Raw genomic sequence first — 13,596 nt, forward strand, 5'->3', positions numbered from 1 at the left:
TTAATTTCCCACAAATCTGAAAATAAATACGTAAGCGATAGTATATTTGTAAATTGGAAACTAAATTGTGGGGGAAGAATGAATAACACACTAAATCTAAAAGTCAATCTGAGTAAATTTCAATAACAATGTTAAAAAAAGTATATAACTTTAAAACATATAGAGCTCTGTAAAGTGTTTTTGGATGCAGACATAGATGGACAAGGGAAGGGAAGAATATACAGCAGCTTCAGAATAGCTGTTATGTCTGAAGAGAGTAAACTATATTGGAGATGACTGACAAACCACAGAACTCTTGGCTGAACATTTTCATTACATCTCACATTTGGCAAACAACATTAAGATGTTTCATAAGCCTTCATGCTCAGAAAATCTTACCTTATCAGAAAACTAAAGTTAAAACAAACACTAAATGTCTTTAATCTTTGCCTTTCATGAACCTAATCCCAAAATAGCCAGTGAGTAAGTCTCTAGCACTAGTCAATGAAATGCCCCAGGAGTTATATTATTACATCAACTTCCTCAGGATATCAAACTGATAACAAATTTAATCTATCGGTGACAATCACACTTGCTTTAAGGGGACATAAATGTTGAAATCTTTAGAAGTGCATTTATTGCAAATCTAATCTAAAGTTGTTAATTTAAAGCACATTTAAAGAATAGTGAATGTGTTTTTTTTTAATATTTGATTTCAGCATTACGGCAAAAGATGAGAAAAGAAAGAGGAAGAAAGGCTTGATCTCCAGTTCTCAGGCAACCAGCTTGTTTCAAAAGGTCTTTGTTGTTAAATCGTTTTCAGCTCAACATAGCCCACAGACTCCAAATAACAAGAATCCCTTGACAAATGAGGATAAAACTGGCCTGCTCTACCTTTAGAGGTGTAAAGTTATTGGCACTGTATCTTTAAAGTTTACAGGCCAATGGTTTGGTAGAATTCACAGCATGATTTCAAAGTTTTAGTATTGCAAAATTTGTGTCAATTACTAATTTTTTTTTTAAATGTGGTAGTACAGTTCTGTCTATCTTTGCTCTGCAAAAGCCTCAACTGTGAAGGATCACAAAGTGGCACATAACCAAGGCTTGCCGATTTAATTAACATTAATGTGGAGCTTTAGGGGAAAAGGTTCACAATGGATGGATTTTTCTGCCAACTGTAACTTCATATTTTTGATTGATTTTTTTTTAATCTGAGACGCTTTGCAACCAACTAGAAGTTCTACATAATTTGGCAGGACATGGAAGGAGAACCTCTAATCAAATTTCCCATTTACACCTTTGCCCAACACCTGCAGGTGAAGAGATGGGGGAGAGGGGACGGGAGGCACTAAAAGTGTTCTTCTGGAAAGGTGTCCAAAAAAAGTGTTGTCAGAATTGCAAGCTGCTGCAAGTTAATAGAGTACATCATCAAAGTTCGTATTACAGAAGCTTATCTTTTGACATTTATATTATTTCTATTTCATTCATTTTTAGACCAACACATTGGTCCACTGAGAATTATTTTATTCCATCTGACTGTTATGCACATGGGGAATAAACTTCATTTAGGTTATTATTATATTCCTTGGCATTCAACATCAGTGGGGTTAAATGGAAAAGAAAAAGAAGGAATAGTGAAAGAGGAAAGAGGAAGGAATAATGGCAGAGAAGAGGGGGAAGGAGGAAAGGGAATGAAGGAGTTGTAAATAAAGACACTTATATAAACTGGACCCCTTCCTGATACCTTACACTAAAATTAACTCCAGATGGATTAAAGACTTAAACATAAGACCTGACACCATAAAAACTCTAGAAGAAAATCTAGGCAAAACCATTCAGGACATAGGCATAGGTAAGGACTTCATGACCAAAACACCAAAAGCATTGGCAACAAAGGCCAAAATAGACAAATGGGACCTAATCAAACTCCACAGCTTCTTCACAGCAAAAGAAACAGTCATTAGAGTGAATCAGAAACCAATAGAATAGAAAAAAAATTTTGCAATCTACCCAACTGACAAAGGGCTAATATCCAGAATCTACAAAGAACTAAAACAGATTCACAAGAAAAAAGCAAGCCCATTCAAAAGTGGGCAAAGGATATGAACAGACACTTTACAAAAGAAGACATACATGAGGCCAAGAAACATATGAAATAATGCTCATCATCACTGGTCATTAGAGAAATGCATATCACAACTACATTGAGATACCATCTCACGCCAGTTAGAATGGCAATCATTAAAAAATCTGGAGATAACAGATGCTGGAGAGGATGTGGAGAAATAGGAACACTTTTACACTGTTGGTGGGAGTGTAAATTAGTTCAACCATTGTGGAAGACAGTGTGGCGATTCCTCAAGGACCTACAAATAAAAATTTCATTTGAGCCAGCAATCTTATTTCTGGGGATATATCCAAAGGATTATAAATCATTCTACTATAAGGACACATGCACACGAATGTTCCTTGCAGCACTGTTTACAATAGCAAAGACCTGGAACCAACCCAAATGTCCATCGATGATAGACTGGACAGGGAAAATGTGTCACATATACACCATGGAATACTATGCAGCCATAAAAAATGATAAGTTTGTGTCCTTTGTAGGAACATGGATGAACCTGGAAACCATCATTCTCAGCAAACTGACACAAGAATAGAAAATCAAACACTGCATGTTCTCACTCATAGGTCGGTGTTGAACAATGAGAACACATGGACACAGGGAGGGGAGCATCACATACTGGGGCCTGCCAGGGGGAAATAGGGAGGGACAGCGTGGGGTGAGGAGTTGGGGAGAGATAGCATGGGGAGAAATGCCAGACATACGTGATGGGGAGGAAGGCAGTAAATCACACTGCCAGTTGTGTACCCATGCAATAATCTTGCATGTTCTCCACATGTACCCTAAAACCTAAAATGCAATAAAAATAAATAAATAAAAAATAAAGACATTTGATTCAATGTTGAACATGTTGAATTAGAAGAATCTGAGAGCGACCTGAAAAAGGTGCTTGGCAGGGAGGAGGCAATGTGTGTTTGAGCTCAGGAGGGAACTACGGCTATCTATAAGACCAAAGGCTATAAGAACAGAGGTGGACGGAAATTACAAAAATGAAATGGTCATCCAGGAAAACTATGGCATGAGAAGAGGCCTGTGAATTGAAAGTCTAGCAAACATCCATTTCGTAGATATTTACAGAAAGAGAAAAGGTGATTAAAGCAATTCATCATTGTTTCATGGGAGCACAAGAGAAAAAAAGCCCTATAAGTTTTCATCCTGTAAAGCAGAAGGCTACTTTAAGCTTTAGATCACAAAGCAGGAAAATATTGATGGTAGTGGTAATGGTAGATAAATTGGAAATATAAATCTTAAAAGGTGGAAGTAGGATGCCATAACAAAAGGCACACAAGCAGCTAGGAATTAATGGATGTAAAATATTATAAGGTACGAGCCAATGTATGGGAAAGGTGAAGATAGAATCACAGTAATCTGGGTAGATCATGTAGTGCCCTCTATAGCAATGATTTTATCTACTTTTTAGTGGTTCCATCATCCTAGCATAATAGAAACATTTATATGTATTTATTCTGAAGGGCATAGGAAATTTATGTAACTCACAGAAAATTTAGTTTCTGTGAGTTACGTGAATTTATCTCACAGAATAATGATATCTCACAGAAAACTGATGATCAACAATGTTCAGGCAATGTCAAATGAGTTTATTTCAAATTATTCATAAGGCATTACCTAATAGCCAATATGCTAAATGTATACTATTTACATGTAGATTTGTTGGTAAAATAGGAACATAATTAATTACCTCTTACTACTGGTATATGAAGTGTTTCTGTAAAATTAATATAACAAATGTGATATAAAGGAGAATAGTTATTTTCAATAGATATGCTTATTTTTAAGAAAATCATTTCAAAACTACTATAAGCTTTTCTTGGATCAAATAAGAAGTAAAAGTTATCTTAGTGTATCTGGGCTATGACAACTGTAGACTGGATAACTTATAATAGAAATTTGTTTTTTCATGGTTCTGGAGGCTGGGAGATCCAAAATCAAGCACTTACAGATGTGCCAAGTGTCTGGTGAGGGCCCGCTTTCTGGTTCATAAATAATACCTATTAATGGCATCCTCACACAGTGGAAGGCTGCAGCTAGCTCTCCGGAGTCTCTGCCCTCGTAGGCTAATCACTTCCTGAAGGCCTCACCTTCTATACTGGCACATTGGGCATTAGGCTTCAATAAATGAATGAATTCTGAGGAGGCACAAATATTCAGACCATTTATAACACCAGCCTTTGCTGATTTTTAGTTTACCTTGCTCAAATTTCTTTTATTATTTCCCTAGACATAAGATTTTCTAAAATTATGTTAAAAGTCAATTCTGTGCCACATAGAAATTTGAAGTCAATGCAGCATCAAAATTGTTCATTTTCCTTTTTATCACTAATTCATAAATCATTAAAATATCTCCCTAATTAAAATAACACATGAAATATGTTCTGTTGTGCTTCACTGTAACAGGCAGAGGGCTTGGATGTTTACATTTCTTGTTCCCTGGGTGAAACTCTCACTTGCTCTTCTGATAGGCACGACGCAGCACTGCTCCATAACATCCAAGTTATCCTTCTTTCACTGCTAAAGTACCAACTCCTTATGTCTCTGTAACCTGGTTGGATTTCTGGCCACAATCCTCTCATCTCTGCTTCCTTTCATTACTGTGCTGCCCCCTGTTCCAGAAAGGCGTGTTCCCTATTCTGCCAGCAATGCTATGTTGATGCCAACCCTTACTCTTTTCCCACTCTTGCCTCTAGGTAGCAACTTTGATGCTTCAACGGCACCCTCTGACTACCTCAATGAGCAGTTATCTTTTCCTTCTTCAAATTTCTTCTCCATTGATTATGTTTCTCTTAAAAAGAAAAGACAGAAAGGAAGGCAGGGAGGGAGGAAGGCAGGTGGGACCAACACCCACATCAACACCATGTGTGATGTCTTGCACCATAGCTGTGTGTGAATTGTGTCTCAGTTGTCCTATTGGATTAAACACTGGAGAGCAGAGGCCACTTTCTATACATCTCTGTGCCCTGAGATTTGCCTTAGTAGATGCGTCCAGTAGCTTTTTATAACATTTCTAAGTGTGGGAAAATTGACAGGTAAAACTTTCTTGCAGTTTTTCTTTATGACACATTTATTTGATTTTATTTCTAAGTCATGAAATGAATTCATTTATGTATTAATTATGTAGTAAGCATCTACTCCTTGGCAGTAATGCCCCATATCAGGGATGTAAAGCTAAAAGAGGTAATGTAAAGTTTGTTGTAATAGAGGTATCGCAGATTCCTTGGGCCATCCTGGGAGAGGTATATAAATTTAAACTAGGAATTTAGGTAACTCTCTAAACCAAGCTGGATCAACAGCATAGCGTATGCTCACAACTAGTAGCAGAGATTCATATATATTAATGCACAACTGAAAGTATGCTATTTATTCTTTTACTGTATTTCTAATAAGTATGTGATTTATTTAGATTGAAAATATAATCCTAACTTTACATTTCTACTTCCTAAAACAATTTTTTTCTTTAACCTAACAAAATGATTTCTGTCCATACAAAAATATATGCTATGATCTAGCTTTGATGAATGTTTGCAGCTTTTTAAAATACATTTTTTACATTTCTCAGTAGCTATTTCTAAAGTAAAAAAAGAAATGCTGAGAATACTTGAATCATATATTCTATTAAAGCTATTCCCAGTATGGCAACTAAAAATTGAAATAGCTAGTATGAGATTAATGTACATTAATCTGCCAAATTTAATGCCCTATTTATCTTAAAATCAGAACAGCAAAATGTGTATGTATTTCTAAAATTGATATTACATAATTTTTATACCAAATTACAAGTTTTAGACAAAGGTATATATAAAGTTTGTTATTTATTCTAAAAATAGCTCTTTTTTCCCATAGGTTACTGGGGTATACAGGTGATGTTTCGTTACATGAGTAAGTTCTTTTGTGGTGATTTGTGAGATTTCGGTGCACGCATCCCCTGAACAGTATACACTGCACCCTATTTGTAGTCTACCAAAAAGAGTTCTTAACAGAGTCCAGAAAGGTGATGATAAAAATATTTAATAGCTTGTTTCATGAGAAAAATGTTAACCAATCAATACATCACTTATGTTCTTATATTCTCAAGTTATTCTGAAATTACATGCTGAGTCTTTTTTACTACTCAAGTCTTGGCAAGACAAAAGCAAAGTGTCATTGTACACAACACTGGATGAGGAAACTGAAATTATTATCTTGAACAGTTGAAGTCTTTAATTTTCTGATGGAGTAAAAATAGAGCATTTAGGGCGGAGTTATAGTAAACCATAATTTTAATATAGGTAGTGTTCAAGGTGAAAATAAGTTTGAAAGAAAGAGACTAGAGTGGGGCACGTGAATTTTTCTTTGGAAGGAATCTATTCTTGTTAACCAGGAAGCATTAACTAATATGGCATGTTTATATGGAATGGTTTCAGGGGTGATTTATAGGGATTATGTATAATTTACGGGTATAGCTATAGGTGAAATAGATAACTTAGTTATTTGTAAGACAGAAATGAACTGTTAGCCAGTAAAATAATCTTAGAAATCCTTAGTAGGTTCTATAATCTAATCATTATTTTACTAGTATTATTATAGTTATTTGCTAAACATAATAAAAGGACAGGTTCAAGTTGTGAGAAATACAAATTTATTTAATAAATAGGCTTACAATTTAATGAGGATGAGCTTGCATGAAATAAAGGGGGAATACATGTGAGACAAAATAACTGAAAGATAAGACCATAAATGTGCATGTGACTGATATAATCCAAAATTTCTTAGAAGTTTATTGGAAAAATAGAGCTAGAGTGGATACTTACAGCTACAAAAAGATGACATTGGATCTTGGCCTTTGGGGCAGATAAGGAATGATAATATAGTAAAGTAATAGGCAAACAATTTAAAAATTCAAAAATTATGTTACTGGGTGTGAGTAGATGAATTTGAGAGGATTTTTAGGAATTTATGAAAGATAAAACTGAAAATATATATACTGGAGCCACAGTTGAAGGTTCTTAAAGATGCTATTCAAGCATTTGGATTTCATTTATTAGGCATGGCTATTTGGGAATAAGCAAAGCATGATTACAGTTATGCCTTAAGGAGAGTGGCCTATCAACAGAAATTGAAATTGGATTAGAAGAGAAGCAGTGCTGAAAGTGGGGAAAACACCTGGCAGCCACTACAAAACCTAAGAAGAAAAGAAGTAGAACAAAGCCTTACTTCTGAACTTTTCTCTGAACTTTCTTCTGCTTAATCTCCTTAAGAAAATCTCTTCTAGTATCTTCCTTTTTTAAAAAAAAATCACACCTGCATATAATGTCTTTACCATTTACAGCAGAGGTTCTCATTCTTGTGTGTGTGTAGGCATCTAGGAATCTTTTGTAAAAAGGCAAACTCATGATCTCACCATCAGAAATTTGAAACAGGAGTTCCACGATAGGATTTATGGAGGGTTTTAACAATTCCCCAAGCATTTTTGATGTAAGTGACCCTGGAATCATAAACAAAAAAACATTGCCTTAAAGAATTTAAAGGTTGAGTTTTTTTCAAATGAACCTTTGTTATAGAAAGCCTTCCAAAAATAACCATTTGAAAAAAGTTCTCCATTATTGAACTTCTGATCTACTCTATTTAAGGGGGAAGTAAGTAAAATTTGTTAAAATATGAATAAATTATTAACTCAGCCATCACATATGATAAATAGGAAAATATTTATAAATTGCAAAGGCTTATCACTGTATATTAATTACTGCCCTAAAAGAAAAATTAGTTAGTCTATGTGGAAATAGAAATTTTTCTTTTTATGCTTTCATCATTCTTCTCAGGAATACAGAAAAATGTAAATTCTTGAAGTAAGACTTGGAAATGGATGGTGTACATTTGGCAACAAAACCATTGAATGCTTTCTGTGTTTGATTTTAAAACAACAGTGACAAGAAACACCACTATTACCCACAATGAATCTTAGCTCACTCCCTATAATTCGCATACACTCACAACTCACTTGTAGTGGACACTCTCAGTGTTGAGACCAAAATGCCTCCGCTTCTGAGTGCTTTACATCCTTCCACCTACAATTTCAACTAGTTTTGGAGAAATATCCTTAGGCTACTAGAGCTCCTTTGCCCACCAGTGGTGGGAGCCACAGGTTCCTGGGAATTTATGTCCCTCCAGGGTAGCTTTTAGCCAATGACTGGGGCAGAATTATAAAAGCCTAGCTCTCTTGACTGAACTGGGGACAAATCCTGAGGCTAGATCTACACTTCACAGCTTCCCTGTACAATCAGGTTGAGACTGAAATGTTGCCTGAAATTGTACCTTTGCTTGGCTTCTTCCAATTTCAAGCTGTGTTTTCTCCATTACCATATGGGTTTCTCCTGGGAGCATTTTCTTAATAAATAACACATGGCTGATTTCTTAGAGTGTGAGTAAAAGGAACCTAGCCAGGGTACAATGTTCACTGTACTCTCTACTAATATCCAGTAGAAAACATAAATCAGTAAAAAGACAAGTGCATCAACATTTTGGTGTTTGCTGTCAACAGGGGATTCTTAGAGTTTCTGTACCTACATTGAAAGGACAAGGATTTATTAGTGAAGTTTGAATAGAAAAGGTATGTTATTATCGTGTTTACCAGATAAAAGATATTGTACTTTTACCCTCTTGTGTGTGGGATTTACAAAAAAAACTGTATGTATATTACAGTTTTGTTTTGGGAGCCGGTTAAGTTACTTAGCAAAAGTGTGGTCTGCTCGGGCTTTTCTTCTATGCCGAGTCATGAAGAATCAGTGCAGCATTTAGTCTAAGGTTAATTACTCCCAATACTGAAGCAAAACCTTTGTGATAACTCTATCTAATGCAACATGAGTCATGAGCTTTATCACACTGGTGAGAATAGGCAAAAACCTTGACCCTGTTTGAGTTGTGTTGATAGCTACTTGTCACACTTTGGGTGATTCAGCCTCAGGGAGTTTCCACACATTCATCTGCTAATCGGTACTCATCTGAATACTTTAATGGAACTCTTTACAGATCTAAGGAGTTTTCTAGTTAGAAAACACTGTCCCCTCTGGTACTCTCACCTGTAAACTCAAACTGTCTTGTCTTGCCAGACTCTCAGCTATATCTTTTCAACTCTAGGGGGCCTCCTAGCTCAGCCTTAGTTTCCCAACATATGCTGCAGGGTTGAAAATTTCCTCAATCCATAATCTGGAGTAGTTGTGCAGCTAACCACGTTAGTTTCCTGTCTCTTGGAGATTTTGTGATCTGATTGCCAAAATCTTGAGAAATATCGTTTCTTATATTTTGTCCGTTTTTCTATTTTAAAAGTTGTTTCAGGCAGAAGGGTAAATTGGATCCCTGGTACTCTGCCTAGGTCAGAAGTAGAAGTCTTCTGATCTGCTACAATGTTCCATGTAACTGACCAAACCAAACATTCCATGTCAGTTACAATATTCCATGTAACTGACCAAACCAAACATTCCACGGGATAAAACATTGGCTCCTAAAAAGTGTTCCTTGAATGTCTGTTATTATAGAATACATAGGAACTCAGAGAGCAAAAAGTACTGATAAGGTCTTTAATCATCATGGGTGTTTATGAAATTTTTCTTACATAAATGTATTAACTTAATAAATACCCATAAGTAACTTAAGTTATATTATATTTTAATGAATAAATCTTATTTTTCAGTATTGATAATATAGAAATGAGGGAAGGTGTTCTCTTTCCGGGTCCACAAGGGAGCGTAGTTTTAAGGCAAGTAATCCCCAGCACCATGCTCCCCCACCCTGCCATCTCTCTCCATCCAGGAGATTTAATTTTCGCAGGCATAGGAAGAATCAAAAGTCAATCACTTCGGTGGAAGTTCTAAGGAACTCCTTTCATTGGCCAGAGGTCTTGAAGAAGGTGGGGGTTGCTCCCAGGTTAAACGTCCCCTTCTTCCATATTCCTTTGGACTCCCATGTTTGGATCCCCTTCCACACACTCTCTCTCTCTCATGTGGAAGTTTTCTCTCTTCTTCTCCTTTTTATTCTCTTTCTCTACCTAAATAAAATAACTTTTCTGTAACAGTGTTTGGGGTCCGGTATTTATTTTGCGAGTGCACCTGGTCCCCTCTCTCATTCTTGAGAGAGACCAAGAGGGCATTCCTCCAAGTCTCCTTGGAGGAATATCCTCTCTGGGGAGCTAAGGGCTCTCCTGAACCCCTGAACCCCAACAGAAAGACACTGCTACATGTGTGTTTATAATGAAAATATATAGGAGGAAATTTATACCAACATGAATAATAAATTTAAATTCAACTTTATGATTGTTTTTTATAATGTGAGGTGAATTTTTAGGTGATCTAAATTTTTCTAAGATCGAGAGAATGATTAGAAAGGTAATAGGCATACATGGATTTCTTATAAGCATCAAAAAACTGAAAATCTTGAAAAGAAAAATATTTTAGGAATGTAGAGTAACATATAAAATTTTAAAAAGAAACAATTTTAAGACTTTAATTTACAAATTATGACATCATGCATACACTACAAAAAAAGAACTTTAATGTCTATTCTTTGTAACACCAGAAGTCCCTGTTCTGGTGTTAGAAGGAATGTTTCTAAAAATATATATATATTTTTGCAATATATTGCTGAATTTTCAGTAATTAAATCAGATAATTATCTCTTGCTTAGCTTCTATTAATAACAAAGGTGAGTTATATAATTAGAGTATTTTTATGATCTTGGCTATCTTCATTGATCTACATTACTGAGATTTCATCTTACTATGGATTACGATGGCAAATGCAACTCAGGAGGATCATACTTTTATACCTGACTTCATTATTTTCTAACAACTTATTAAATCAATCAAAATTACAGAAATTATAAAATTATCAGGTATAATCTCTTTAATTATCTTTTTTGCTTAATGTTTTCTCTTTTAATTACCCCTTTTAGTTGGTAGCATCCCACTTACGTAACTGAAAACTAAAATTTGACAATTTAAAAATGTGTTCAAGGTCATATACCTAGTAATTATTTGAACAGTTATTAATATGGCTTCTCTGTGTCCCCACCCAAATTTCATCTTAAATAGTAGCTTCCATAATCCACACATGTCATGGGAGCGACCCAGTGGGAGGTAATTGAATTATGAGGGTTTTTCCCATGCTGTTCTGTGACAGAAAGTAAGTCTCACAAGATCTGATAGCTTCATAAAGTGCAGTTCCCCTGCACATACTCTCTTGCTTGCTTCCATGTAAGACATGCCTTTGCTCCTCCTTTGCCTTCCCCCATGACTGGGAGGCCTCCCCAGTCATATGGAACTGTGAGTTGATTAAACCTCTTTTTCCTTTATAAATTACCCAGTCTCAGGTATGTCTTTATTAGTAACATGATAACAGACTTATACAGTTATGTAAACCTAGTTCTTTTGTCTAAGATGCCAGGTATGTTTCTTCTAAGGCATTGATTGAGCTCCCCATTTTCAAAAAATTAGGCATCTTTATCAATATAAAAGTATTACAAGAAACCTATTTCTATGCATTTCATTATAAGCATATATACCAATATATTCATGTATTATGTAATTATAAAATATACAAAATAAAATTAAAACAAATGTGACAAAAATAAAAATTTAAAATTTTTTTAATGTAGCCCCTTTCCTCTAAAGTAGATTTTCCTGCCTAATCCATAGGGTACAAATTTCTCATTTGGTCAACCACTGCTCAGGACAATGAAAGAGCCAGCACTTGTTCAATGTTCCTCATTAGGGCTGTGCTTTTACATACATTTTCTCATGTCACCCTCATGAGAAATCTGTGGGCTAAGATGTATGTCATCTTATACATTATTTACCTCAAATAATAACTAGAATAGTAAAAAGATATTAGGTAAAAACTGTAATCTATATAAAATATAGGCATTTATGAATAACAATATATCAATATTGTGTCATTAATTATGACAAATGTATGATACTAATGTCAGCTGTTAATGATAGAAGGCATTGGAGATGGGCTATATGAGAACCTTCTGTCCTGTCTTTATACTTTTCCTCTGAACATAAAACTGTTGTAAAGGAAATAAAGTTCATCAAACAAAACCAATCAACAAATACTGTCTAGTTTCTTTAATTAGTATATTTCAGAAGATGTCCTAAAAGAAGGAGTGAACAGAAAATGGAAAAATACAGTGTTTCCTTTTTAAACTACTGAAGGAGGAGGAGGAATGTTTCTAGAATACAGAGTATATGTAAAAGCACAAAATCTCAAAATAACAAAGATGAAAATGTTTTATATAAAGCACAAAGAAAAAAGATTAAGTGTATGGATAATTGTGAATTCTAATGAAGTATGCAAAGGAAATATACCATAAGAAATGATAAAATTGCATGAGCAAAGTATTTTCTGACTTATAAATGGATCTTGAAATGATTTATCAAATATTTTTATTGTATGCCAGTTATACATAAAAAGGTCAACAGCTAGAAATATCAAACAAAGTTATTGGATTACATAATGAAGAAGTTAAAGTTATAAAAATCCAAGGAGAAAATAGACTTTGAAAAAAATAAAATTAAATTAAAGAGAAACAGAAATGTAAAACAGGCTTCTTTTTTGAAATACCAAATATTTTGAAACCCCAGAATTCTGTATTCACTCTAGTAGCCTACATGTAAAGTAAATAAATATGTTTACAAACATATCTTTCTGAGAAAGAAAAAAAGTATGTTATTTCATACAAAACTAAAATTTCAGCTTTTTTTTTTTTTTTTTTTTTGAGACAGAGTCTAACTCTGTTGTACAGGCTGGAGCATAGTGCAGCAATCTCAGCTCACTGCAACATCCACCTCCTGGGTTTAAGGGATTCTCCTGCCATAGCCTCCCTAGAAGCTGGGACTACAGGTTCCCGCCACCATGCCTGGTTAATTTTTGTATTTTTAATAGAGATGGGATTTCACCATATTGGCTAGGATGGTCTTGATCTTCTGACCTCTATTCCACTTGCCTTGGCCTCCCAAAGTGCTAAGATTACAGGTGTGAGCCACCACGCCCATTTTAAGAGAACAAACTAGTCAAATAATCAAGTAGACATCAAAAGCAGTTTAGAATCAGGTTAATATGAATAATTTTTATAGATCTAATGGTAGTCATATCCAAAAATCTGTCACAAATAATTGAAGAACAACATTTTCAATATTGTTAATAATAGACATAGAGGATAAAATTTTAAATTATATCAACAGTTACAAAAGAATAAAGAACTATAAACTTAACTGCCCTAATTGGCAAGAATTAATAATTTTCTCCTTAATTTCTATAGTTACTTAAATGTTGGTTAAAGAATGATTTTGAATTACTGTATTTAAAGAATTTTAAGGATTTAAACCAAATTTACAATACACAAAGAAGATATAAATTTACAGAATATCTTGCAGAAAAACAAGCAAAATCAAGGTAAATAAAAATAAAATTTTAAAAATCAATAACAAGTTAACAAAACCA

The sequence above is a fragment of the Sapajus apella genome, unplaced genomic scaffold (genome assembly GCF_009761245.1).
Source record: "Sapajus apella isolate SASKATOON/1434 unplaced genomic scaffold, GSC_monkey_1.0 scaffold29, whole genome shotgun sequence".
In the NCBI taxonomy this organism is placed as follows: domain Eukaryota; kingdom Metazoa; phylum Chordata; class Mammalia; order Primates; family Cebidae; genus Sapajus; species Sapajus apella.